The sequence below is a fragment of the Charadrius vociferus genome, unplaced genomic scaffold (assembly GCF_000708025.1).
Source record: "Charadrius vociferus isolate BGI_N301 unplaced genomic scaffold, ASM70802v2 scaffold306, whole genome shotgun sequence".
NCBI lineage: Eukaryota > Metazoa > Chordata > Aves > Charadriiformes > Charadriidae > Charadrius > Charadrius vociferus.
The window spans coordinates 1,637,370-1,643,038 of NW_009648963.1; positions in this window are offsets into that span (position 1 = coordinate 1,637,370).

The window sequence follows — 5,669 nt, forward strand, 5'->3', positions numbered from 1 at the left end:
TAAAGGCGCCTGAGCCGGGTCAGGCTGAACCCGCAGCCCTGTGGGGGCACGCAGCGATGGGCGACCTGTTGCTTCTCCGGGCCGGGCAGGCTCTGAGGCGAGACCTGGTGTCCCCTTCCCCACCGGGAAGGTGTCCCGGGACCAAGGGCCGGCCCCCGCCCCGGGACAGCCGTCCCTTCAGTCCCGCTCGGGCTCCCGTTCCGCCCAGGGCTTAGCTTGGGGTTCAGGCGGGTTTGCTTTTCCTATCAAGGTGACTTACTCGTTAGCTCTTGGAAAAAAACCATCTTGTTTTACCCTTCCTCCCGATAGGGTGTCTTATTTCCTGATGGGGTTATGATTTCTTTTAAGGCTGGTATCCGTGTTCCCAAGTGGGTTTTGTTTCTGAGGGTCAGTGATTTACTGGTAAGACAAGAAGCACTTTTCCTACAGGTCGCAAATACAGTAACATACCCTTTCAACTGCCCCTGCACTTCCCTCCTTCTGCCTTTTGTGATTCTTGTTTGCAGCTTTGGTATTTTAATGTGGTTCCCCCCATTGCAATATTAAAACATAAATGTAATTCTTACTTCTCCCATTAGACCTTCCATTACTCAGCGTCACAGATCAAGGCAAAGCAAGAACGTGTGCTGGAGATCCAAGGTCATGCTAGTTCCTTGGAGGTCCTTGAAACACTGATGGAGGAGGTGGTTAGTCTCCCTTTTGGCTTTAACGCATTGTCGGGTAGAAAGAAATCAAGGCTACGGCTATGGCAGCGGTCTGCATTGCTAATGCAAGGTTGGACAGACATTGAACAGTTTTCCCACAACCGGTGTTTGGTGTTGCTGAAATTTGCCTGTATTTCAGCTTAGGGCATTTGCCAGCAATGCACATCAACGAACATGCCACGTCAGCTGCACATAGGAAGGACAGTTGTTCTAGCCAGGGCTGATGCTGTACTTGTTCAACAGGAGGATATGTAGTGATACAACCCAAAATAGAGTGGCACAGAGCTCAAAGAAAGGCTTTTGACCTAGTTCTTATTAGAGTTCTCATATGCCCCCTAAGCCAAAGAGAGGCAATGCTATAGTCTTGGGGAAAACATAGAATGTCTTGACAAAAGGACAAGTGTATTTAAATTAGCCAGATAGTTGTCAAATTCAGAAATACAGCTCTTCTCTTAAGCTTTGGATGAAAATAGTTCTAAATACAACAGGATATTCCTTCCAAATAATGTGCTGTGAGTGCTCAGCACTATTAATCAGATGATCTGGTGGATTTGATTCACTTGCTTCCATATAGGGTTAAAACAGGAAAGCCAAATCTCACTGGCCTCATTGACTCATCGACTGATTTTAAACTGCAGAGTGAAGGCATATGGCTACAGTGCTAAATGACCACAAGAGTGGAATAGTCTGTAGGAACTTGAAGAGAATGTGGAAATGTGGAAGAGAACAGGATGGAATGAAGTTTCAGGAAATCTAGCCTCACTGGAGCCAAAGGCACAAAGATTTTCTTGTGGGTTACTAATGAATAGAAGTTATAGGTTTACTACCATTTATGGTAGGCTACCACAGGACTTCTAGGTGAGAAATGTCTGTAGTTTGCATAAACAAGGACACACAACTGGAGTTACAGGAAAAAGATATTAGCTTTCAGAGAAGAATTGAAACTAAATCAAAGCCAACACTATTAATGGAGACATTTCTTCAGTAGACTACGCCAACACCCATTTTCTGATTAGTATTATCCATGTGTACCAGCTTTCCTGCTTTTTTGTGGATGATGCAGTCGATATAAGAAAGCTTGCCAGTCACATCTGAGTTTCTTTGTACTATTGGTACCCAGCCTGAGACAAGGAGTTTGCCTAAGGTCTCTGGAAGTGACTGAGTCAAGATAATTTATATTGTATTAGGTACTGAAAATGTGTTCTCTGAGTAGCACCTAGTTAAACTGTCAGAGCTTGTCACTGTGAGATGGTAAATGGAAGCATGACCTCTTCAGCTGCCTCCCATTACATTGCTGGCAACCCCAAGTATACGTCTGACCTGAAAGTGCTCGGAGCAGCTGTTGACCTTTCCTTGATGTTTCTTCTCCGCTAACTGCACGTCAGGTAGAGGCGGATGACTGTAAAGTGGGAAATACCGCACCAGTTTGCAGCCCTTTCCTTCACTCCCTGTCTCCCTGCCATCCAGATCACACCAGTGTCCGGGCTTGCTTCGCTGCACGCTTACCTGCTTGACATTTGGCTGTGGGAGCTGTGAACGATGTGCTGGTGTGCGGTTTGCATGCGCTGTGTAATGCAGCCACATTAGAGAAGCAGAACATGTAAAAAACAGAGTGGAGTCTTAGCAGGCTCAGAGACCCTCAGGAAAACTTGTCCTCCAGGGACTGCACCATCTTTTTATCTGTGGTCCTTTGTGCCTTGGGGCTATTGGGCTAAAATTAATCAAGATGCCTTCTAGCTTTATTCTTTGTGGCCAAAACTTTTCAATGATCTCAGCGCTCAGAGCTGCAGTCAGGTTCCCGAGACAGCGGAAACCCTAATTGCTCACATAAATGAGGAAGCGGTCTTTCAAACCACAGCGCAGTAGGTGCTAAGGCCTTTGAAAACCTGCTTTATAAGCATCTAAAACAGGAACAGCTGGATGAAAAAACCTGGCCCATACTCAGTGCTGAGCATTTGAAAATCTGGCTGTGTATCAGTCATCTCTGTTATCTCAGAGGAAAATCCTCAGATAACAGGAAGATACATGAGATTTAGAGCTTAACTATAATGGTTGTGTCATGTAATTGATTTTTAAGTAGAGCTCGTGATTAAAGGCCTATTAGATAAATAGCCTTTTTCATTAGTTGGAGTTAAGCTAGGCATAGTAATGCCTGAAGAGATCTAAAATCATAACTCCAACCTTTCCACCTCCCAAAAAGAAAAAGGTTGAGGTACAAAAACCTCTGACATTGTGTTTAGTCTTGCTCTGGCTGCTCCTGAGCGTCTGGTTAGGGAGAGGAGTGCATGGAAGTTGGGGAGAGGAGCAGCGTGCCTTCCCTGCACCAGGGCTATAGAGAAAAGCAATTTACACCCTTTGCCAAGAACACGCCGAAGAGTGAATTCTGCCAACACTCCAAATTCCAACCAGTCTACCTATCCCTCTTGTCAGCTCTACCCCTTAACCCAACGCCTGCCCACTTTGCCCAGCTTTCTGTGGGTTATAATCTCCAAGTCCTTCCCTGCCCTCTGCCACCGTGCACTCTGCTTAGCTCTGCCCTCCCTCCTGCCGCCCAGTGCCACCCTTCCCTCCAGGTCTGGCTTAGCCCTTCGGATTCTGCCAGCCCTCCCAATTAGCTAATGCTGCCCAGCAGCACCCACCAGATACCCGCGTACCCCCGTGCCCTCCTTCTGCTCAGCTCCCCATCGACGCAGTTTCTCCCTTCTCCGACATCCACAGCTGCATCCCTCCTCGTCCTTAATTCGCCTGTGGGATGCGAGGCTTAAGGGATTATGGGCTGTGCGAGTTTGCAGCCCAAACTCCGAGCTGTGAAGGGTTCCGGGCTGGAGCCAGGCTAGCCCAGGCTCTGCAGGGCTCTGGGAGAGCAGGGAACTGGGGTTACAGCAGGCAGGAGGAATGTGTTGATCTATGAGACACAAAAACCATAAATTTTGAAAGACTGATTAGGATCCATAAAAATGGTGGGAAACAGCACAATTGCTGTGTGCTATAGCCTGCCACGTATTTGCTTAATTTCTTACTCCTGAGGGAAAATAAAAAGAGGAAATGGACAATCTTACTCACATTCATTGTCAAACTTAGAAAACAACAAGACATCTCATTGTAGACCTTTGATTCATGCCAGTTTAGGATATGATTTCAGTGAGGATTGCCTTCATTTGAATGGAAGATTTATCCTGCTGTATATCACTTCAGGATGCCTTCAGAGAGTTGATGTTTTGTCAGCTACATGTCTTGCCCTTCCACTCTGCTGTGCCCCCTCCTCGTGACTGTGATAGATCTGCATGACAACTTGTCAAGGAACTTAAAAATTATATTCATCGCTTTTCATCTGAAGAAACCACTAGTAGCTGCTATAACAGATTTCACAGCTAAACAAAGATACAAAATGACAGGGATTACATGATGCATGTACTCAGAGCTTGTAGTTACTTTTATGAGCTCCCCCCCTTCCCGTTTTTCCATCATCTCTGTGTTTTATTTCCGCTTGCAAGCTTTGACGCTTGACATCCTAAGAAATTACCATGTCAGGAATGCTTGAAATTAAACTGGCAAAGGCACATCTCTTTTTGACACTGAAACAGAAGGAGCACAACTTGGTTCTGATGCTGTTTGATAACAGATTGGGGAGCAGTGGCTGACTACCACCCCGGATTTTGGTTGCTGCACCTTATGCTTCTCTGGTGACATGACAGGACTGGACAGCAGCTCCCAGGTTCTCTCTCTGTCGGAACTGAATGTAAAGAGCCGTCTGATAGAGGACGTGGCCGCGCCAGCAAGGGCATTTCAGTTAGAAAGCTAGAAAGCGACTTATGGCCTTAAATAAATGCTTTCAAATGAAGTCCTGAAAACTTCATGCACAAGTGTAATTTCATCTTACAGAAAAAAAGGTTGTAAATAAGGATGCTCCTGTTTACCAAATTTGCACACACAGTTTGGTGCCTTTCCCCTCAGAAGTGAGGGTATGGCCACGGGGCATGTCTGTTCTCAACTACTGGTAATTCTGTGCTTGTGACCAGTTAATCGCTGACTACCACTATGGCTGTGTATTGTGGTATAATGGTATCTTGTGGAGGCACATATGGGCTTCAACCAGGCTGGGTCCCACAGGCACAGTGACAAAGTTGAGTCCTGGCTGGCGAAGTCACCTCTGTGTGTGATGCAAGTGGCCAGCAGCTGTATGTGGTACAGCACCGAGCCTAGCCTGCCGCCTCGCCTCAGGCTACCGTCATGGACCAGCTGTCCATGGAGATTAGGACTGAGAGATTCTTCATTCTATCTTGTGGCTTATTTATTTGATTTGGTTTTGTTTTAATCAATGCATTTATTCACCTCTTCGGAGAGCTAGGACCTGAGCTGGACTGCTTAGACAGAGACAAGAGAGGCTGTAGCGTTTAAACAAGTTATTAATCTAATAAAAGTATCCATCTGTATGTCAGTAAGAACAAAACACTGCAGAAATAATTAATCAGCCAAACCAAGTACACTCATGAAAGCAAGCACAGAACCAAAGTCATTAATCTTGGTAGTCGTCAGGAAAAAAAAAAAAGATCAGTTTTCATCTCTGTCTGTGACCCTGTGATAAGCAGAAGTCCCCTCAGCACAGGGTAACTGTCCCGTGCTTCCCACAAAATGTAATCCTACCTTAGGAGCTTAGCTGCCGCAGTGACCTTCTTTTGTCTGCTTGTTCTTGAGTAAATTCTGTCTGACGTGAGTAAAGAAGATTGGAGGAAGGTTATTTTTAATATCAGTATAGAATAATCTGTAGAACAACAAAATACAAGAAAGGAAGGCATCCGTTCATTATGTTTTCAGTGAGAATGACACCCCCACCTACAACATCTTGCAGGGAGTGCATAAACAACACACATAGCAGGATTAACCTGACAGGGCCCCTTTGCTCTAGTTTCTATTATTAACTTTACACCTAGTGCAAGTCTCCTCAAATGAACTATATGAGGTATA